General features: G+C 40.2%; 1 protein-coding gene and 3 non-coding genes across 5 annotated transcripts in view; 2 read left to right on the top strand and 2 right to left on the bottom strand.

Moving 5' to 3' along the window:
• LOC143034919 (ionotropic receptor 21a-like) overlaps positions 1-24,289 on the top strand; it is a 185,098-nt gene that overhangs the window by 62,185 nt on the left and 98,624 nt on the right. The gene's annotated exons all lie outside the window — the stretch shown is intronic.
• TRNAK-UUU (transfer RNA lysine (anticodon UUU)) lies at positions 2,149-2,221 on the bottom strand. Its single transcript has one exon. It is a non-coding gene; the product is annotated as a tRNA-Lys (tRNA).
• On the bottom strand, positions 10,637-10,709 carry TRNAK-UUU (transfer RNA lysine (anticodon UUU)). The gene has a single exon. It is a non-coding gene; the product is annotated as a tRNA-Lys (tRNA).
• TRNAK-UUU (transfer RNA lysine (anticodon UUU)) lies at positions 22,196-22,268 on the top strand. The gene has a single exon. It is a non-coding gene; the product is annotated as a tRNA-Lys (tRNA).

Genomic DNA, 24,289 nt, shown 5'->3' with positions numbered 1-24,289 from the left:
ACAGCTTTGATAACATGCCCAAGTGCTTCATGCAGACGTCCTGCTAAGTTTTTGGCGACCAGGTGCTGCCGGTGAACAACACAGTGCACACAAACGACGTTGGGGACATTTTTTTTTCCCTCCAAGTACGCACTGGATCCCCGATACCCTCCGATCATAGCAGCAGCGCAATCTGTTACACAAACCACGATGTTCATGAGTGGTATGTTGTTTTCCTCAAAATATGCCTCAAGTTTTTTGAAGATTGACTCGCCTTTAGTGTCAGTTGTTAATTTCAGTGCAAAAATCAGTTCTTCACGTATTCCATCAACATCAAGGAACCTTGCGAACGCCATCAAAAGGGCAGAATTATCAGGTAAAGTAGTTTCGTCAAGTTGAAGCGAGAACTCATTCACCTGCAGTTTTAAAACTAATTGGCTCTCAACATCATCAGCCATGTCATTAATGCGTCGCGATACTGAGGAGTTGCTCAGCGAAATAACACTAGTGACCTCTTGTGGACTTTGCTTCATGACTGTTGAAAGCACTATGGCCACTGCCGGCATGGTGAAAAATTCACCAGTAGTATGAGGTTTGCCTGCTTTTGCGATCAAATTGGATATCTTGTAAGAAGCCAGCATTCCTCTGTCTATTTTTGCCACTTTTTGGGTGAACATACGTTCACTGTCATCCTCCCTTGGAAATCGTCACGTAAATTCTTGAAAAACTAGCGGCTTCTCTTTTGTCAATATACACAGTCTCCGATTTTTTTTTTTTTTTTTTTTTATATAAGTTTGCAGGGGCGCATACTCTCATTTGACATGGAGGCCTTGCATAGCAGGCACATGGGCATTGCAGAATTTTGTGGGGACGCGATGAATCCATAAACAAGATATTCGACCGAATATTGCCTGCATTATTTCTTAGATGCACTGGCCATACTTTTGTGGAACATAAACAAACGAAACTCATTAATACCAAGTACTGATATTATTGAATGGGAAATATCTGCCCTCCAAATAACTAAGGAAGCTAACAAACAAAAACTATTAGCCATGAGTTTTGTATTTCTCGAAAAGGAATGCAGTCTGCTCTTTACACACAGTTTTCAACATACCAGAAATTAAATATATTCTTTGTTCGCGACCTGAAGTAAAACGACAAAAATAAACTTATGGTTTTAATGCGAAAATTCAGCGATAGCGAAGCAACAGTAGAAAAAAAGCCGCTTCCCAATACTAGGTACCTACCCAGCGTGTAGAGCAGATGTTTGCTGTAGCAGAGCCGAGAGTCAAGTGCTTTTATTTGGTCTGGCACGTTTATATACTATAACGTGTTTTCGGCGGAACCCTTTGTGCCACTTTTATCTTGCGAACAGTGTTTCCGGCGATACCATGTGTTGTGACGCTTTCATCTCTTGAGTCAGCGCCGGAAGTCTGCTGCTGCAGCCTGTATGTGTGTGCGTGCTAACTCCGGCGCATCTTTGCGGCTATACCGCCACAATCCCATTGGCACATGAATCACACGCGCTTGCACACACGCTGACTTGCATCGACACACAGTTGTCATGCGCCACCATTTATCCTCGCTAACTAACTAAATTCCTCTGTGGCTCCCCGTGACCTCCCGTGGCCTCCCATTTCTTAAATTGGCCGTGTGGCCCCCTGAAAAAAAAAAAAACACATGGCCCCTGTTGAGAAACGACATGTCAACCAAAGAAAGGGTTTGGATGATGGTTGAAGAGGTTATCACACTGGGCAATTTTCCCTCCAACCTCCGATTCATCGGTGGTACCACCCACCCACCTCCAGAACTGTTTTCCGCCGTAAAATCACTCTGGCAAACTTATTCTATTTTCTCAACAATTTACATGGTTTTATGACAAATGCTCGCAAGACAAATGCTCACAAGACCTATGCTCACACCCTTAAAGAAAGAGACAAATGTTAGCAGTATTTCAAAGAGTTTTGTGAGTCGCTTCAAGTGTTAGAGCAAAATCATCTGTTACACCCGTCTTATTTCACATACCATACTTCACAGCTACCACACCTTATATATATTTTTATTATATTTGTACTTTGGTGACAGCTCACTTTTTTATAGTCATATTTATTTTTGTTTTGATAAGTTGGATAACAGGCGCATCACATCGCTGACATCTAAAGGAACCGCCCGAACAGGGACTTGAACCCTGGACCCTCAGGTTAAAAGCCTGATGCTCTACCGACTGAGCTATCCGGGCAGTTGAGTGAAGGACTATATTCGTAGTACTTATAATAAGTAATTATATTAAGTACAATATTGGGTGGCAAATATAATATTCGTAAATACGTAGGAATGAAAGAGACTGCAAGATACCATAAGGCCTACACTATGCAGTTCTCATAAGATTCCTTACCTTTGTAAATTGTCTTTAAGACAAGGTAGGTATTTATCGTTACCTAATGATACCACAATTCTCTTTTATTTCACCATTAAATTGTTTAAACTCTATTATCATATGATAGTTTAGGAAGCTAGAAACTGGCTAGCTTAAACATGTTTGTTTCATCGTTAAAATGCTTAAACTCCATTATCATATGATAGTTTAAATAACTGGTTTAGGAAGCTAGAAGCTGGTTAAGTTAAACGGGTTCAATGTTTCACCGTTAAAACGTTTAAAATCCTTTATCGTAAGATAGTTTAAGTACTGATTTAGAAAACCAGAAGCGGGTTAAGTTTAACGCCAAGACTTAACCGCGCATGCTTTAGTTGGAAATCTTAACGCAGATAGACATGGTTTAAGTAAGGTTGGAACTAGATTAACTTTAGCGCAGTTAGGAAATTTGGATTTGGGTATTTTTTTTATCAGTAACCAGCGCTTCTAGCCTTGATGATATTTTATTAATTTATTTGTATGATTAATAATATTTATTATTTACATATCTTTTTGTGGGTTTTATTTTTCAAACAAGTAAATATTACGGAACTCTGATCCAAAGGGGCTGTCGCTAAAAAAAAATCCTGATATATTGACTGCATAACAAAGACCCAGCCAATACCCCATGTGTGGGGGTGGGGGTGACTGGAAATGATAAGAAATGTACAAGTTTGAGTTCTGAGGCCGCCACCTTCGCGCTTTCATTTCGTACTATCTTCAGTCACTATCTTCAATCACTTCTCCTTTCTTCACTTTCACCCACCTTTCCCTTGTCACTTCCTTTTCTGTATTAGTTTAGAGAATTTTCTACACAGGCCCTGTGCCTACAAATATTCCTCTTTTTCAAATTCTGTATTGTCTATATCAGACAAAGGGAATGAAATGTTTGTAGATTTTATTTTCTTCATACAGGCTACATGGCGTGTTTCTCCAGGTATAATCTTTGAGTCCCGTGAGAATACACATTGTTAGGTCCTATGCAAGTTCTGCAGTGACGTCATGGTTTCTTGAGGCCAATGATCTTTATATTTAAGATCCTCCCCATAGGACGTGATCTTACAATTGTGAACCAATTGAATTTTCTCCACTCTTTCTTCAATCGGATTCGTTGTTACAAGTCTATATGCAATATTGTTTACTTTAGCAATCTCGAATCTCTGCACAACATTCGTCCCCCCGGGCATTGTTTATAAACACAAGGTTGAGACCGAGCTCGTGCAACTCGCCTTCGGGTATTATGTAAATTAGAAATATAACGCGTGTCATCTACTCCTCTTGTCTACTAGCCTCATACGCAGCAATCACTTTGATCCCTATATATATTAGTATAAATGGGCAGTAAGTTTTCTTGTAGACATGTTCGATTGAAGACCGGAGTTAATTCAATATCCACTATCTTCTTAGTGATTTTCTCAGTTTTCCGAATAGTTTGTATCTTGAAGGGAGGTCAAACACAAGGCTTCCGAGATATATTGGTGTTATTATAACGAAAAATATTACACAAAACTTAAAATACGAGCTTTCGGTTGAATCATACAACCATCTTCAGGTAAGTAAGAACGAATGTACAAATCAAGAGTTTAAATAAGAGTAAATAAAGGAACTTGGAGAGTTAGGTCGTAGCTAGGTGTCAGGTACTGGACGGAGGTGAGGTCTTCGCTTCAATGGGATGTAGCTGGACATCAGATCACTGTAGCCGGACGTTTGGTCTTTGTTGCCACGCAGCCTCGCTGTGTAGTTGTAAAGTACTAACTGTGTCAGTTTGTATATTATGATAGGGGTGTATTGTGTAATGTAGACCTTTTCCAAGATGTGTAGTTTTTTGTTGTTGCATTGTTTAAGTATTTTTTGTATTGTTCACTAAATCTTGTCTGGAGTTTTGTTGTGTGTTTGTATCATGTGTTTGCGTATACTTGCTTCACGGGCGTGCATTGTGAGTCTCCTGCTCACAGAGGTAGTGGTAACACCAATATAAGTAGCATTTGGGAGAAGTTTGCAACCTTCTTCGGGGCAAGTGAATTGGTACACCGGGTCTAGGACAAAACCACAGTGGACAAAACCTTAACGGATAAAAACCCAACCGACAAAACCCAGTCTGTCAAAAAAACCCAAAACAGAAAGAAAAGAAAACTAAAATACTGTAATTACAAGACATGTTTTATTGTCTTATAAATATTTACATGTAGCACAAATATGTTCACGGCAGTTCTTTTGTGACATACATTTACTTCTGTATCGTTCTCTATACTTTAATAGAGCCTGATGTTGTACCCAAGGCCTCTCATTGTTTCTTCTAGTGTCTTCCGACCGCTGTCCAAGTCTACACAAAGATTGCGTAGTCTCTCTTGCAGGCCTTTTGTGGTATTTTATGAATATATGAGCTCGCAGCGGAAAGTCTTTCCTGCCCGCTTCGCTTATTATGGAAGTTTTGGGCTGGGTTTTTGTTTATTGGATTTTTGTCTGTACCCCTGGTACACCACATTAGTCTGTTTGAGGAGAGAGTTGTTTTTAATCATATTATTTCTCATTATAAGGTTAGAGACTTTTGTGTTTTGTAGTATATAATGAAGGTCAATTTGTCGTCTGGGTTGGTGCATGTGACGTTACGTGCAAGGATGTCTTTGAGAACACGTTCGTTTGTTTTGTGTGCTGGTGTCATTTGGATTTGTAATAAACTGTGTGTGTGGAATGTGTGTTGTTTTGTCCGTGTTGTGTTATGTTGCGGGTGATGAAAAGTCTCGTCTCTTTGTCAATGAGAAAGTTGGAAAAACCGGTGTTAATGAGAATTTGTTTAACGCGCGTTATTTCGGAGTGAAATTTTTCCCAAGAAGAGCAATTCTTATATGCGCGTCGAAAGTATTGACGCTAAGTTTGTAACGCTGGCGGCACTCACTTGCTGCATTCATGCATCTTCCGGTGTCAATCTTTTTCCTGTGAACAAAGCTCGTGTATTTGTTGTCTTCGGAGTAGATGAGGACGTCAAGGAAGGGAATTTTGTTGTGTAGATTGAGTCCATATGTGAAGTGTAGTACAGAGGCTGTTCCCATGGCTAGCTGTAGATCTTTCAGATGGGACTCACTCCGAACTTCAGTAAAAATGTCGTCAACGTATCTACAGTAGGAAAAGGGTCTTAAAATGGAGTCTTGTAAGACCTTGTTCTCTAGATTACACATGTACAATTCAGCAAAAGCACATCCTAAAGGTGACCCCATGGCGACTCCTTCCACTTGTACAGTAGACATAACTGTCCTGATGGGCTTCTAAAGGGCGCTTCAGTTGTGCAGGCTAGAAGATGTTCCATTATTTCTTCCGGGATCTTAGGGGGATGTAATTCAGGGTGGCGGTACACATTATTCAGGATTATTTCAGTCGTGGGAAGAATTGGAACATGTGAAAATAACGATTCCACATCGAGGGAAGCCGTTATTCCTTGGGGGTTGCTTGATGTGTAATATGTCAATAAAATCATCAGATAATTTTAGGGAGTATTTCTTAGGGATGAAAGGGGTGATGATATTACTGAGCTGTTTGGCGAGTCCGTATGTAGGGGTAGTGATCTGTGAGATGATCGGGCGGAGGGGGGAATTCGGCTTTTGTGTTTTGACGTTACCATAGATATAGCCAGGAGAGAACTCACCGGTAATGGGAGGGATATGCAGATGGTCCACGACTGCATTATTAGCTGCGATGAGTTTGTTAACCTCAACCTTAAGTTTGCTGGTGGGACTACTATATATATATATATATATATATATATGTATATATATATATATATATATAATCGGAAAATTTCAAAACACTGGACTCTGAGTAACAGAATTTATGACCGACGTATATGTATATATAATATATATATATATATATATATATATATATATATATATATATATGTGTGTGTGTGTGTGTGTATGTGTATATGTATACATATATATATATGTATACATATATATGTATATATATATGTATATATATATATATGTATATATATGTATATGTATATACTCGTATGTAATTAAACATCTTGGGCCTTATGAGACAATGTTTTACAAACTAAAATTTTGATTGGCCTTTCAGAGCAGTCTTCGTTTTCCTCCTCTTCGTCTTCGTCGTCGTCTTCCTTGTCTTCATTGGTTTCATCGCCCTCCTCTTCCTCATCTTCTTCCTCCGCTTCCTCTTCATTGTCCTTTTCTTCCTCTTGATTTTCCTCATCGTTGTCATCGTCTTCTTCTTCCTCCTCTTCATCTTTATTTTCCTCCTCTCCCTCTTCTTTTTCCTTGTTTTCTTTCTCCTCTTCGTTTTCCTCTTCTTTCTCTTCTTCCTCTTCTCTGGTCTCTCAGTCTAGTTACAATTCACAAGAACTTTCAGGCTCGTTTCATACGTATCGACTTTTCGCCCTGCGCCAGCACGCGACGTCGTGCTCTCAAATAACCATGGGTGTCTATGGACGCTTTCACACGTCACGACCACATCTGAAAGCGTCCAGAGATACCCAAGGTTATATGAGGACGCGACGTCGTGTCGTGAACTTCGCACGTTGGGAAGTCGATACGTGTGAAGACTTCTTCTGAGGGCACCGGCTGCAATATCAAATTTTCAGTTCATATAATGGTAGATCAAGTTCTTAGTGTTAATTTATTGTTAATCTATTGTGTTAGTGTTGATTGTTAGTGTGACGACATCTTGACAGGTTGTGCGAGAGGCAGAGGGGGAAACACACCAATAGAACGTGTTTATTCTTTAACTAGTTTCGCACTACGGTGCCTCTTCAGTTGAAGAATAAACTCGTTCTATTTGTGTGTTTTCCCCTCTGCCTCTCTCGTTGATCGTTAGTGTTAATCTGTTGTGTTAGTGTTGATATGTTAGTATTAATCTGCTGTGTTAGTGTCGATATGTTAGTATTAATCTGCTGTGTTAGTGTCGATATGTTAATGTTAATTTGTTTGGTTAGTGTTGATATGTTAATGTTAATCTGTTGTTAGTGTTGATATGTTAATGTTCATTTGTTAGTGTTAATATTTTTAGTGTCGTCCGTTGTCAGCGTGCATTTTCTTCTTGTGGAACAGAGATTTTGAGACCTCATCTTGGCAGTTCCATGTCCCTTACCACATATCCTCATCCATAAAGTTATTTAACCTCTTAAAACAACCGGTAGTTTCAGCGCTCAATACATAGTTACTATTCGATTCGATAACCACTCTATTTGTAAACTAGTTCTCGCTTGTTCCCATTTTAAACCTAGATTTGTCCAATTTAAATCCGTTACGTCGAGTCCTCGTTAGTAGAGGATTATCTTTGTCCATTCTACAGGCATTGGCATCTAGGAGGCAAAGTTTCTGGAATTCTAGACGGGCTGGAATTGAGGGTTAAGATGAGGGTTGAGATTGTCCAGGTTAACCTCGTCCTTAGTCTATACCAGTGTTTCTCAACCTTTTATTTGTTCTGTGGCCCCTTTCGACACGATTAAAAAAAAACCTTGTGACCCCCATGCCAACTCCATCCATCCCTCACCCTGATCACCCAAAAAGTGAAATTATCATGGACTCAAAACACTTCAGGCATGAATGAAATAACAATATTAGTTGGATAGGTTTATTTGTTGAATACTATCAAAATGAATAAAACAAGAATACATGTAGGCGAATTTGGCTCTTTTTTCAAAAGTTTCAGTGGGATCCCTGTGACTGATGCAGGGCTGCCAACTTATCGGTAGTTGGCTCCAGAGATGTCAGAGAAAGACGTAAATCGTTTCTTTTTTTCTATATCAAGGCGGTTTCGAGTCTTTGACGGCAAGTGTATCCCCCGACTAAAACCAGCCTCAACTAAGTACGACGTGGGAAAAGAAAGTAGAAGGTACTTTTCATACACATCTTGATATATCCGCAGCTTATGGCGCCCTCCACGCTTGAACCTTGCTCAAGCTGTTGTGTCATTCTGCAGTTCAATGACACTTTCTTGTAGGGTGACATCAGCTTCAGATGCATCAGCAATGAACGGGTCCACAAACCAGTCAGGCACGGTCATTTGAAGTAGGTCAGAAAAGCGAGTTTCCATATCATTATGCAACTGCTTCAGATGGTCGACATACACTGCTAGGTCAGCATCAAGCAGCTCGGTGGATATACTTGCTAAGGATGGAAACTGGGCAAACTCCCGTCTCCCAAGGTTCAGCCAGAACAGCTTGAGTTTCCCTATAAATGCAGTGATCGCCTCCTTGCATGAAAACAAGGTGGAGTCATTCTCTTGAAGCTCTTTGTTCAGAACATTTAGCTTTTCAAATATGTCTGACAGGTAGAGTATATCGCTCTTTGCATCAACAAGCTTTTGTCCGAGTTCCGTCTCACTCAAGAAAGAGATAACGCTGTCCCAAAGTGCAACAAAACGTTGCAAACAATTACCCTTAGACAGTCACCTTACTTCCATGTGCAACACAAGTCGTTCGAATTCTTCATTATTCTTCCCACATAGTTGCTGAAAAAGGCGATCCTGCAGAACAGTCTTTTTTTTTTTTTTTTTTTTTTTTTTTTTTTTTTTTTTTTTTTTTTTTTTGGTTTTTTTTTTTTTTTAAATCAATTTGACAGCTTTGGTAACATGCCCAAGTGCTTCATGCAGACGTCCTGCTAAGTTCTTGTCAATATCCACAGTCTCCGGATTTTATATATATATATATATATATATATATATATATATATATATATAAGTTTGCAGGGGTGCATACTCTCATTTGACATGGAGGCCTTGCATAGCAGGCACATGGGCATTGCAGAATTTTGTGGGGACTCGATGAATCCATAAACAAGATATTCGACCGAATATTGCCTGCATTATTTCTTAGATGCACTGGCCATACTTTTGTGGAACATAAACAAACGAAACTCATTAATACCAAGTACTGATATTATTGAATGGGAAATATCTGCCCTCCAAATAACTAAGCAAGCTAACAAACAAACAAAAACTATTAGCCATAAGTTTTGTATTTCGCGAAAAGGAATGCAGTCTGCTCTTTACACACAGTTTTCAACATACCAGAAATGAGATATATTCTTTGCTCGCAACCTGAAGTAAAACGACAAAAATAAACTTATGGTTTTAATGCGAAAATTCAGCGATAGCGAAGCAATAGTAGAAAAAAAACAATCACGGGGAAAAGAAAACTCCAGATTGGCCCTGTCCTAGCCCACCACGAAACAAATACCTCCACAAAAAGCCGCTTCCCAATACTAGGTACCTACCCAGCGTGTAGAGCAGATGTTTGCAGTAGCAGAGCCGAGAGTCAAGTGCTTGTATTTGGTCTGGCACGTTTATATACTATACAGTGTTTCCGGCGGAACCCTTTGTTGTGCCACTTTTATCTTGCGAACAGTGTTTCCGGCGGTACCATGTGTTGTGACGCTTTCATCTCGCGAGTCAGCGCCGGAAGTCTGCTGCTGCAGCCTGTATGTGTGTGCGTGCTAACTTTGTGGCGCATCTATGCGGCTACACCGCCACAATCCCACTGACACATGAATCACACGCGCTTGCTCACACGCTCAATTGCATTGACATACAATTGTCATGTGCCACCATTTATCCTTGCTAACAAACGAAATTCCTTTATGGCTCCCCGTGAACTCCCGTGGCCTCCTAAAAAAAATCACATGGCCCCCGTTGAGAAACACTGGTCTATACAAAGGTTCCTCTATTCGCGAATTTACGCGTTTCAGAACGACATGTCAACCAAAGAAAGGGTTTGGATGATGGTTGAAGAGGTTATCACACTGGGCAATTTTCCCTCCAACCTCCGATTCATCGGTGGTACCACCCACCCACCTCCAAAAGTGTTTTCCGCCGTAAAATCACTCTGGCAAACTTATTCTATTTTCTCAACAATTAAGATGGTTTTATGACAAATGCTCGCAAGACAAATGCTCACAAGACATATGCTCACACCCTAAAAGAAAGAGAAAAATGTTAGCCGTATTTGGTTTTACTATTTTTCGTATGCATTTAGTGAAGTGTTTATTGAAAAACACGATATTGATATTTCAAAAAGTTTTGTGAGTCGCTTCAAGTGTTAGAGCAAAATCATCTGTTACACCCGTCTTTTTTTTCACATACCATACTTCACAGCTACCACACCTTATATATATTTTTATTATATTTGTACTTTGGTGACAGCTCACTTTTTTATAGTCATATATATTTTTGTTTTGATAAGTTGGATGACAGGCGCATCACATCGCTGACATCTAAAGGAACCGCCCGAACAGGGACTTGAACCCTGGACCCTCAGGTTAAAAGCCTGATGCTCTACCGACTGAGCTATCCGGGCTGTTGAGTGAAGGACTATATTCGTAGTACTTATATTAAGTAATTATATTAAGTACAATATTGGGTGGCAAATATAATATTCGTAAATACGTAGGAATGAAAGAGACTGCAAGATACCATAAGGCCTACACTATGCAGTTCTCATAAGATTCCTTACCTTTGTAAATTGTCTTTAAGACAAGGTAGGTATTTATCGTTACCTAATGATACCACAATTCTCTTTTATTTCACCATTAAATTGTTTAAACTCTATTATCATATGATAGTTTAGGAAGCTAGAAACTGGCTAGCTTAAACATGTTTGTTTCATCGTTAAAATGCTTAAACTCCATTATCATATGATAGTTTAAATAACTGGTTTAGGAAGCTAGAAGCTGGTTAAGTTAAACGGGTTCAATGTTTCACCGTTAGAACGTTTAAAATCCTTTATCGTAAGATAGTTTAATTACCGATTTAGAAAACCAGAAGCGGGTTAAGTTTAACGCCAAGACTTAACCGCGCAAGCTTTAGTTGGAAATCTTAACGCAGTAAGGTTGGAACTAGATTAACTTTAGCGCAGTTAGGAAATTTGGATTTGGGTATTTTTATATCAGCAACCAGCGCTTCTAGCCTTGATGATATTTTATTAATTTATTAATATCTTTTTGTGGGTATTATTTTTTCAAACAAGTAAACATTACGGAACTCTGATCCAAAGGGGCTGTCGCTAGAAAAAATTCCTGATATATTGACTGCATAACAAAGACCCAGCCAATACCCCATATGTGGAGTGTGGGGGTGGGGGGAGGTTGACTGGAAATGATAAGAAATGTACAAGTTTGAGTTCTGAGGCCGCCACTTTCGCGCTTTCATTTCGTACTATCTTAGGTCACTATCTTCAATCACTTCTCCTTTCTTCACTTTCACCCACCTTTCCCTTGTCACTTCCTTTTCTGTATTAGTTTAGAGAATTTTTTACACAGTAGGCCCTGTGCCTCCAAGTATTCCTCTTTTTCAAATTCCTTATTGTCTACTTCAGACAAAGGGAATGAAATGTTTGTAGGTTTTCTTTTCTTCATACAGGTTGCACGGCGTGTTTCTCCAGGTATAATCTTTGAGTCCCGTGAGAATACACATTGTTAGGTCCTATGTAAGTTCTGCAGTGACGTCATGGTTTCTTGAGGCCAATGATCTTTATATTTAAGATCCTCCCCATAGGACGTGATCTTACAATCGTGAACCAATTGAATTTTCTCCACTCTTTCTTCAATCGGATTCGTTGTTACAAGTCTATATGCAATATTGTTTAATTAAGCAATCTCGAATCTCTGCACAACATAGTTTACTGGTAGTAAGCAAGACATTCGGCCCCCCGGGCATTGTTTATAAACACAAGGTTGAGACCGAGCTCGTGCAGCTCGCCTTCGAGTATTATGTAAATTAGAAAGATAACACGTGTCATCTACTCCTCTTTCTACCCACTTGTCCACTAGCCTCATACACAGCAATCACTTTGATCCCTATATATATTAGTATAAATGGGTAGTAAGTTTTCTTGTAGACATGTTCGATTGAAGACCGGAGTTAATTCAATATCCACTATCTTCTTAGTGATTTTCTCAGTTTTCCGAATAGTTTGTATCTTGAAGGGAGGTCAAACACAAGGCTTCCGAGATATATTGGTGTTATTATAACGAAAAATATTACACAAAACTTAAAATACGAGCTTTCGGTTGAATCATACAACCATCTTCAGGTAAGTAAGAACGAATGTACAAATCAAGAGTTTAAATAAGAGTAAATAAAGGAACTTGGAGATTTAGGTCGTAGCTAGGTGTCAGGTACTGGACGGAGGTGAGGTCTTCGCTTCAATGGGCTGTAGCTGGACATCAGATCACTGTAGCCGGACGGTTGGTCTTTGTTGCCACGCAGCCTCGCTGTGTAGTTGTAAAGTACTAACTGTGTCAGTTTGTATATTATGATAGGGGTGTATTGTATAATATAGACTCTTTCCAAGATGTGTAGTTTCTTGTTGTTGCATTGTTTAAGTATTTTTTTGTATTGATTAAATTTGTATGGAGTTTAGTTGTGTTTGTATCATGTGTTTGCGTACACTTCATTCACGGGCGTGCATTGTGAGTCTCCTGCTCACAGAGGTAGTGGTAACACCAATATAAGTAGCATTTGGGAGAAATTTGCAACCTTCTTCGGGGCAAGTGAATTGGTACACCAGTGAGGTTTTGTCCGCACCCCTGGTACACCACATTATTCTGTTTGAGGAGAGAGTTGTTTTCAGTCATATTATTTCTCATTATAAAGTTAGAGACTTTTGTGTTTTGTAGTATATAATGAGGGTCAATTTGTCTGGGTTGGTGCATGTGACGTTACGTGCAAGGATGTCTTTGAGAACACGAACGTCTGTTTTGTATGCTGGTATCATTTGGATTTGTAATAAACTGTGTGTGTGGAATGTGTGTTGTTTTGTCCGTGTTGTGTTGTGTTGCGGGTGATGAAAAGTCTCGTCTCTTTGTCAATGAGAAAGTTGGAAAAACCGGTGTTAATGAGAATTTGTTGAACGCGCGTTATTTCGGAGTGAAAATTTTCCCAAGAAGAGCAATTCTTATATGCGCGTCGAAGGTATGCCCGAATAACGCTAAGTTTGTAACGCTGGCGGCACTCACTTGCTGCATCCATGCATCTTCCGGTGTCAGTCTTTTTCCTGTGAACAATGCTCGTGTATTTGTTGTCTTCGGAGTGGATGAGGACGTCAAGGAAGGGAATTTTGTTGTGTATATTGAGTTCATATGTGAAGTGTAGTACAGAGGCTGTTTCCATGGCTAGCTGTAGATCTTTCAGATGGGACTCACTCCTAACTTCAGTAAAAATGTTGTCAACGTATCTACAGTAGGAAAAGGGTCTTAAGATGGAGTCTTGTAAGACCTTGTTCTCTAGATTACACATGTACAATTCAGCAAAAGCACATCCTAAAGGTGACCCCATGGCGACTCCTTCCACTTGTAGACATAACTGTCCTGATGGGCTTCTAAAGGGCGCTTCAGTTGTGCAGGCTAGAAGATGTTCCATTATTTCTTCCGGGATCTTAGGGGGATGTAATTCAGGGTGGCGGAAAACATTATTTAGGATAAGTTCAATCGTGGGAAGAATTGGAACATGTGAAAATAACGATTCTACATCGAGGAAAGCCATTATTCCTTGGTGCTTTCTGTGTAATATGTCAGTAAAGTCATCAGATGATTTTAGGAGTATTTCTTAGGTAGGAAAGGGGTGATGATATTACTAAGCAATTTGGCGAGTCCATATGTAGGGGTGGTGATCTGTGAGATGATTGGTGGGAGGGGGAGTTAAGCTCGTGTGTTTTAACGTAACCTTACCATAGATATATCCAGGAGAGAACTCGTCGGTAATGGGAGGGATATGCAGATGGTTCACGACTGCGTTATTAGCTGTGATGAGCTTGTTAACTTGAACCTTAAGTTTGCTGGTGGGACTACTATATATATATATATATATATATATATGTATATATATATATGTGTGTGTGTGTGTGTGTGTAATTAAACATCTTGGGCCTTATGAGACAATGTTTTACAAACTAAAATTTTGATTGGCCTTTCAGAGCAGTCTTCGTTTTCCTCCTCTTCGTCTTCGTCGTCGTCTTTTTTGTCTTCTTCCTTGGTTTCATCGCCTTCTTCTCTTCCTCCTCTTCTTCCTTCACTTCCTCCTCCTTGTCCTTTTCTGCCTCATGATTTTTCTCATCTTTGTCATCGTCGTCTTCCTCCTCTTCGTCTTCTTCCTCCTCTTCATCATCATTTTCCTCCTCTTCCTCTTCTTTTTCCTTGTTTTCTTTCTCTTCTTCCTCTTCTCTGGTCTCTCAGTCTAGTTACAATTCACAAGAACTTTCAGGCTCGTTTCACACGTATCGACTTTTCGCCCTGCGCCAGCACGCGACGTCGTGCTCTCAAGTAACCATGGGTGTCTATGGACGCTTTCACACGTCACGACCACATCTGAAAGCGTCCAGAGATACCCAAGGCTTTTTGAGGACGCGACGTCTTGTCGTGAACTTCGCACGTTGAAAAGTCGATACGTGTGAAGACTTCTTCTGAGGGGCTGTCAATATCAAATTTCCAATTCATATAATGGTTTATCAAGTTCTTAGTGTTAATTTATTGTTAATCTATTGTGTTAGTGTTGATTGTTAGTGTGACGACATCTTGACATGTGAGAAAGGCAGAGGAAAACGCACCATTAGAACGAATTTATTCTTTAACTAGTTAAAGAATAAACTTCCGTTCTATTTGTGTTTTCCCCTCTGCCTCTCTCGTTGATCGTTAGTGTTAATCTGTTGTGTTAGTGTTGATATGTTAGTATTAATCTGTTGTGTTAGTGTCGATATGTTAATGTTAATTTGTTTTGTTAGTGTTGATATGTTAATGTTAATTTGTTGTTAGTGTTGATATGTTGATGTTCATTTGTTAGTGTTGATATGTTAGTGTTAATATTTTTAGTGTCGTCCGTTGTCAGCGTGCATTTTCTTCTTGTGGAACAGAGATTTTGAGACCTCATCTAGGCAGTTCCATGTCCCTTACCACATATCCTCATCCATAAAGTTATTTAACCTCTTAAAACAACCGGTAGTTTCAGTGCTCAATATATAGTTACTATTCTATTCGATAACCACTCTATTTGTAAACCAGTTCTCGCTTGTTCCCATCTTAAATCTAGATTTGTCCAATTTAAACCCGTTACACCGAGTCCTCGTTAGTTGAGGATTATCTTTGTCCATTCTACAGGCATTGGCATCTAGGAGGCAAAGTTTCTGGAATTCTAGACGGGCTGGAATTGATGGTAAAGATGAGGGTTGAGATTGTCCAGGTTAACCTCGTCCTTAGTCCTTAGTCTATAGTTCCAGTGTTTCTCAATCTTTTTTGTTCTGTGGTTCCTTTCGACACGGTAAAAAAAACCTTGTGGCCCCCATGCCAACTCCATCCATCCCTCACCCTGATCACCCAAAGAAGTGAAATTTTAATGGAAAACACTTCAGGCATGAATGAAATAACAATATTAGTTGGATAAATTTATTTGTTGAATACTATCAAAATGAATAAAGCAGGAATACATGTAGGCGAACTTGGCTCTTTTTTCAAAAGTTTCAGTGGGATCCCTGTGACTGATGCAGGGCTGCCAATTTATCGACGTCTGACTCCAGAGATGCCAGAGAAAGACGTAAATCGCCTCTTTTTTTCTATATCAAGGCGGTTTTGAGTCTTTGACAGCAAGTGTATCACCCGACTGAAACCAGTCTCAACTAAGTACGACGTGGGAAAAGCAAGTAGAAGCAACTTCACTTCCTTCCAGAGCATTGGGCACTTTTCATACACATCTTGATTTATCCACAGCTTATGGCGCCCTCCACGCTTGAACTTTGCTCGAGCTGTTGTATCATTCTGCAGTTCAATGACACTTTCTTGTAGGGTGACATCAACTTCAGATGCATCAGCAATGAACGGGTACACAAACCAGTCAGGCACGGTCATTTGAAGTAGGTCAGAAAAGCGAGTTTCCATATCATTATGCAACTGCTTCAGATGGTCGACATACACTGCTAGGTCAGCATCAAGCAGCTCGGTGGATATACTTGCTAAGGATGGAAACTGGGCAAACTCCCGTCTCCCAAGGTTCAACCAGAACAGCTTGAGTTTCCCCATAAATGCAGTGATCGCCTCCTTGCATGAAAACAAGGTGGAGTCATTTCCTTGAAGCTCTTTGTTCAGAACATTTAGCTTTTCAAATATGTCTGACAGGTAGAGTATATCGCTCTTTGCATCAACAAGCTTTTATCCGAGTTCCGTCTCACTCAAGAAAAAGATAACGCTGTCCCAAAGTGCATCAAAAGCTGCAAACAATTACCCATAGACAGCCACCTTACTTCCATGTGCAACACAAGTCGTTCGAATTCTTCATTATTCTTCCCATATAGTTGCTGAAAAGGCGACCCTGCAGAGCTTTGATAACATGCCCAAGTGCTTTATGCAGACGTCCTGCTAAGTTTTTGGCGACCAGGTGCTGCCGGTGAACAATACAGTGCACACAAACGACGTTGGGGACAGTTTTTTTCTAAGTACGCACTGGATCCCCGATACCTTCCAAATCATAGCAGCAGCGCCATCTGTTACACAAGCCACGATGTTCATGAGTGGAATGTTGTTTTCCTCAAAATATGTCTCAGGTTTTTTGAAGATTGATTCGCCTTTAGTGTCAGTTGTTAATTTCAGTGCAAAAATCAGTTCTTCACGTATTCCATCAACATCAAGGAACCTTGCGAACACCATCAAAAGACTGTGAGAATAAACACCTTGTGAGATCGAAACCTTTATTGGTACTACATTTCGCTTGTTACAGCTTTTTCAAGTACAGATATGACACACACTCTGAGCACATATAAGCCAACAGGGAAGGAACTGGGAGAGGTTATCGGGGAGGGGTGGGTGGTAGGTGGAGGGGGACTTGGTGGAGACAAAGGAGGACATTTCAGACAGTTTGTTGAAGTGGACTAAGGGGGACATTTCATACATTTATTTAATGGGGGTAACAGATGGATGATAGGAGGGGCGATGTTAAACATGCCTCTGTTCTGCTCAATGGTTTTGAAGCTTTGAATGGCGGCCGCTTCGAGGCATTTTCTCCTCACCCTGTCTGGTTCACTAAACAGAAGTTCTGCGTTATCCCAATCCATCAGGTGGTCGTTGGTGTTCCGGTGGATAACACAGGCGTTGGTGGTGATGTTGTTCCGGGAATCGTAGCGATGCTCCCGGATCCGGGTCTTGAGGTCACGGGAGGTCTCGCCGATGTATACTTTATCACATCCAGCACAGGGTATGCGGTAGACACCAGCGTTTTTTCCCCACATCTCGTCCTGGCTGTCACTCCTTCTTGAGAGCTCTTTGATAGTTCTGCTGGACTGGCCCACTACCTGAATGTTGCTACGCCCAAGTGTCCGGGTGAGGGTGCGGTGACGCTGCTGGCTGGAGGGATAAGCTTCCTAGCTGGATCTTTTGTTGGTTCCCGCCCTTCCATTATTTTGAGTGCCTTTTTCTTACACTGGTGGATGATGCACTCTGGATATTTTAATTTCTGAAAAACCTCCTTTATGTGCCTAAACTGTCCGAAATGTCCTCCTTTGTCTCCACCAAGTCCCACCCGTCCCCCTCCTCCCCCCCTCCCCCCCTCCCCCTCCACCTACCACCCACCCCTCCCTGATAACCTCTCCCAGTTCCTTCCCTGTTGGCTTATATGTGCTCAGAGTGTGTGTCATGTCTGTACTTGAAAAAGCTGTAACAAGCGAAACGTAGTACCAATAAAGGTTTCGATCTCACAAGGTGTTTATTCTCACAAGGCCCAAGATGTTTAATTATATATATATATATATGTATATATATATATATATATGTGTGTGTGTGTGTGCGTGTGTAATTCATATATATATATATATATATATATATATATATATGAATTACACACACACACACACATATATATATATATATACACACACACAATGATCCCACCAGCAAACTTAAGGTTGTGGTTAACAAACTCGTCGCAGCTAATTATGCAATCGCGAACGTTCTGCATATCCCTCCCATTACCGGTGAGTTTTCTCTGGATATATCTATGGTAACGTCAAAACACACAAGCCGAATTCCCCCCTCCGCCCGATCATCTCACAGATCACTACCCCTACATACGGACTCGCCAAACAGCTCAGCAATATCATCACCCCTTTCATCCCTAAGAAATACTCCCTAAAATCATCAGTTGATTTAATTGACATATTACACAGCAAGCAACCCCAAGGAATAATGGCTTCCCTCGATGTGGAATCGTTATTTTCACATGTTCCAATTCTTCCCACGACTGAAATAATCCTGAATAATGTGTACCTTGAATTACATCCCCCTAAGATCCCGGAAGAAATAATGGAACATCTTCTAGCCTGCACAACTGAAGCGCCCTTTAGAAGCCCATCAGGACAGTTATGTCTACAAGTGGAAGGAGTCGCCATGGGGTCACCTTTAGGATGTGCTTTTGCTGAATTGTACATGTGTAATCTAGAGAACAAGGTCTTACAAGACTCCATCTTAAGACCCTTTTCCTACTGTAGATACGTTGACGACATTTTTACTGAAGTTAGGAGTGAGTCCCATCTGAAAGATCTACAGCTAGCCATGGAAACAGCCTCTGTACTACACTTCACATATGAACTCAATATACATACAAAATTCCCTCACTTTACGTCCTCATCCACTCTGAAGACAACAAATACACGAGCTTTGTTCACAGGAAAAAGATTGACACCGGAAGATGCATGAATGCAGCAAGTGAGTGCCGCCAGCGTTACAAACTTAGCGTCAATACTTTCGACGCGCATATAAGAATTGCTCTTCTTGGGAAAATTTTCACTCCGAAATAACGCGCGTTAAGCAAATTCTCATTAACACCGGTTTTTCCAACTTTCTCATTGACAAAGAGACGAGACTTTTCATCACCCGCAACACAACACAACACGGACAAAACAACACACATTCCCCACACACAGTTTATTACAAATCCAAATGACACCAGCACACAAAACAAACGAACGTGTTCTCAAAGACATCCTTGCACGTAACGTCACATGCACCAAGCCAGACGACAAATTGACCTTCATTATATACTACAAAACACAAAAGTCTCTAACCTTACAATGAGAAATGATATGACTAAAAACAACTCTCTCCTCAAACAGACTAATGTGGTGTACCAGGGGTACAGACAAAACTCCAATAAACAAAAACCCATCCCAAAACTTCCATAATAAGCGAAGCGGACAGGAAAGACGTTCCGCTGCGAGCTCATATATCTATAAGATACCACAAAAGGCCTGCAAGAGAGACTACGCAATCTTTGTGTAGACTTAGACAGCGGTCGGAAGACACTAGAAGAAACAATGAGAGGCCTTGGGTACAACATCAGGCTCTATTAAAGTATAGTGAACGATACAGAAGAAAATGTATGTCACAAAACAATTGCTGTGAACACATTTGTGCTACATGTAAATATTTATAAAACAATAAAACATGTCTTGTAATTACGGTATTTTACTTCTTTTCTTTTTGTTTTGTTTTGGGGGATTTGACCGACTGAGTTTTGTCGGTTGGGTTTTTATTCGTTGGGGTTTTGTGCACTGTGGTTTTGTCCTAGACCCGGTGTACCAATTCACTTGCCCCGAAGAAGGTTGCAAACTTCTCCCAAATGCTACTTATATTGGTGTTACCACTACCTCTGTGAGCAGGAGACTCACAATGCACGCCCGTGAAGCAAGTATACGCAAACACATGATACAAACACACAACAAAACTCCAGACAAGATTTAGTCAACAATAAAAAAAATACTTAAACAATGCAACAACAAGAAACTACACATCTTGGAAAGAGTCTACATTACACAATACACCCCTATCATAATATACAAACTGACACAGTTAGTACTTTACAACTACACAGCGAGGCTGCGTGGCAACAAAGACCAAACGTCCGGCTACAGTGATCTGATGTCCAGCTACATCCCATTGAAGCGAAGACCTCACCTCCGTCCAGTACCTGACACCTAGCTACGACCTAAATCTCCAAGTTCCTTTATTTACTCTTATTTAAACTCCTGCTTTGTACATTCGTTCTTCCTTACCTTAAGATGGTTGTATGATTCAACCGAAAGCTCGTATTTTAAGTTTTGTGTAATATTTTTCGTTATAATAACACCAATATATCTCGGAAGTCATGTGTTTGACCTCACTTCAAGATACAAACTATTCGGAAAACTGAGAAAATCACTAAGAAGATAGCTGATATTGAATTAACTCCGGTCTTCAATCGAACATGTCTACAAGAAAACTTACTGTCCATTTATACTAATATATATAGGGATCAAAGTGATTGCTGTGTATAAGGCTAGTAGACAAGTGGATAGAAAGAGGAGTAGATGACACGTGTTATATTTCTAATTTACATAATACCCGAAGGCGAGTTGCACGAGCTCGGTCTCAACCTTGTGTTTATAAACAATGCCCGGGGGGCCGAATGTCTAGCTAACTACCTGTAAACTATGTTGTGCAGAGATTCGAGATTGCTAAAGTAAACAATATTGCATATAGACTTGTAACAACGAATCTGATTGAAGAAAGGGTGGAGAAAATTCAATTGGTTCACGATTGTAAGATCACGTCCTAAGGGGAGGATCTTAAATATAAAGATCATTGGCCTCAAGAAACCATGACGTCACTGCGGAACTTACATAGGACCTAACAATGTGTATTCTCACGGGACTCAAAGATTATACCTGGAGAAACACGCCGTGTAACCTGTATGAAGAAAAGAAAATCTACAAACATTTCATTCCCTTTGTCTGAAATAGACATAAAGGAATTTGAAAAAGAGGAATATTAGTAGGCACAGGGCCTACTGTATAAAAAGAAAAGCTGTAAACTAATACAGAAAAGGAAGTGACAAGGGAAAGGTGGGTGAAAGTGAAGAAAGGAGAAGTGATTGAAGATAGTACGAAATGAAAGCGCGAAAGTGGCGGCCTCAGAACTCAAACTTGTACATTTCTTATCATTTCCAGTCACCCCCCACCCCCACACATGGGGTATTGGCTGGGTCTTTGTTATGCAGTCAATATATCAGGATTTTTTTTTTTTAGCGACAGCCCCTTTGGATCAGAGTTCCGTAATATTTACTTGTTTGAAAAATAATACCCACAAAAAGATATGTAAATAATAAATATTATTAATCATACAAATAAATTAATAAAATATCGTCAAGGCTTGAAGCGCTGGTTACTGACAAAAAATACCCAAATCCAAATTTCCTAACTGCGCTAAAGTTAATCTAGTTCCAACCTTACTTAAACCATGTCTATCTGCGTTAAGATTTCCAACTAAAGCATGCGCGGTTAAGTCTTGGCGTTAAACTTAACCCGCTTCTGGTTTTCTAAATCAGTACTTAAACTATCTTACGATAAAGGATTTTAAACGTTTTAACGGTGAAACATTGAACCCATTTAACTTAACCAGCTTCTAGCTTCCTAAACCAGTTATTTAAACTATCATATGATAATGGAGTTTTAAAAGCATTTTAACGATGAAACAAACATGTTTAAGCTAGCCAGATTCTAGCTTCCTAAACTATAATATGATAATAGAGTTTAAACAATTTAATGGTGAAACAAAAGAGAATTGTTGTATCATTAGGTAACGATAAATACCTACCTTGTCTTAAAGACAATTTACAAAGGTAGGGAATCTTATGAGAACTGCATAGTGTAGGCCTTATGGTATCTTGCAGTCTATTTCATTCCTACGTATTTACGAATATTATATTTGCCACCCAATATTGTACTTAATATAATTACTTAATATAAGTACTACGAATATGGCCCATAACTTAACAGCCCGGATAGCTCAGTCGGTAGAGCATCAGGCTTTTAACCTGAGGGTCCAGGGTTCAAGTCCCTGTTCGGGCGGTTCCTTTAGATGTCAGCGATGTGATGAGCCTGTCATCCAACTTATCAAAACAAAAATAAATATGACTATAAAAAAGTGAGCTGTCACCAAAGTACAAATATAATAAAAATATATGTAAGGTGTTGGCCAAGAGGTGTGGTAGCTGTGAAGTATGGTATGTGGAGAAAAAAAAAAAAGACGGGTGTAACAGATGATTTTGCTCTAACACTTGAAGCGACTCACAAAACTCTTTGAAATATCAACATCATGTTTCTCAATAAACACTTCACTAAATGCATACGAAAAATAGTAAAACCAAATACTGCTAACATTTGTCTCTTTCTTTAAGGTTGTTAGCATATGTCTTGTGAGCATTTCTCTTGCGAGCATTTGTCACAAAACCATGTAAATTGTTGAGAAAATAGAATAAGTTTGCTAGAGTGATTTTACGGCGGAAAACAGTTCTGGAGGTGGGTGGGTGGTACCACCGATGAATCGGAGGTTGGAGGGAAAATTGCCCAGTGTGATAACCTCTGCAACCATCATCCAAACCCTTTCTTTGGTTGACATGTCGTTCTGAAACGCGTAAATTCGCGAATAGAAGAACCTTTGTATAGACCAGTGTTTCTCAACGGGGGCCATGTGTTTTTTTTTTCAGGGGGCCACGCGGCCAATTTAAGAAATGGGGGGCCACGGGAGGTCACGGGGAGCCACAGAGGAATTTAGTTTGTTAGCGAGGATAAATGGTGGCACATGACAACTGTGTGTCGATGCAAGTGAGCGTGTGTGCAAGCGCGTGTGATTCATGTGCCAATGGGATTGTGGCGGTATAGCCGCATAGATGCGCCGGAGTTAGCACGCACACACATACAGGCTGCAGCAGCAGACTTCCGGCGCTGACTCGCCGGAAAAACTGTTCGCAAGATAAAAGTGGCACAAAGGGTTCCGCCGAAAACACGTTATAGTATATAAACGTGCCAGACCAAATAAAAGCACTTGACTCTCGGCTCTGCTACTGCAAACATCTGCCCTACACGCTGGGTAGATACCTAGTATTGGGAAGCGGCTTTTTGTGGAGATATTTGTTTCGTAGTGGGCTAAGACAGGGCCAATCTGGAGTTTTCTTTTCCCCGTGATTGTTTTTTTTTTATACTATTGCTTCGCTATCGCTGAATTTTCGCATTAAAACCATAAGTTTATTTTTGTCGTTTTACTTCAGGTTGCGAGCAAAGAATATATTTCATTTCTGGTATGTTGAAAACTGTGTGTAAAGGTCAGACTGCATTCCTTTTCGCGAAATACAAAACTTATGGCTAATAGTAGCAGAACCGAGAGTCAAGTGCTTGTATTCGGTCTGGCACGTTTATATTCTATAACGTGTTTCCGGCGGAACCCTTTGTTGTGCCACTTTTATCTTGCGATCAGTGTTTCCGGCGATACCATGTGTTGTGACGCTTTCATCTCGCGAGTCAGCGCCGGAAGTCTGCTGCTGCAGCCTGTATGTATGTGCGTGCTACAATCCCACTGGCACATGAATCACACGCGCTTGCACACACGCTCAATTCCATCGACATACAGTTGTCATGTGCCACCATTTATCCTCGCTAACAAACTAAATTCCTCTGGCTCCACGTGACCTGCAGTGGCCCCCCATTTCTTAAAATTGGCCGCTCGGCCCCCTGAAAAAAATAACATGGCCCCCGTTAAGAAACACTGGTCTATATAAAAGTTCCTTTATTCGCGAATTTACGCGTTTCAGAACGACATGTCAAACAAGAAAAGGGTTTGGATGATGGTTGAAGAGGTTATCACACTGGGCAATTTTCCCTCCAACCTCCGATTCATCGGTGGTACCACCCACCCACCTCCAGAACTTTTTCCGTCGTAAAATTACTCTGGCAAACTTATTCTATTTTCTTAACAATTTACATGGTTTAATGACAAATGTTCGCAAGACAAATGCTCACAAGACATATGCTCACACCCTTAAAGAAAGAGACAAATGTTAGCAGTATTTGGTTTTACTATTTTTCGTATGCAT

Source organism: Oratosquilla oratoria, chromosome 18 (assembly GCF_046742065.1).
Source record: "Oratosquilla oratoria isolate Oo_2021 chromosome 18, ASM4674206v1, whole genome shotgun sequence".
Classification (NCBI taxonomy): Eukaryota; Metazoa; Arthropoda; class Malacostraca; order Stomatopoda; family Squillidae; genus Oratosquilla; species Oratosquilla oratoria.
The sequence above is the reverse complement of the archived record's forward strand: the minus strand, read 5'-3'. Positions and strand labels throughout refer to the sequence as shown.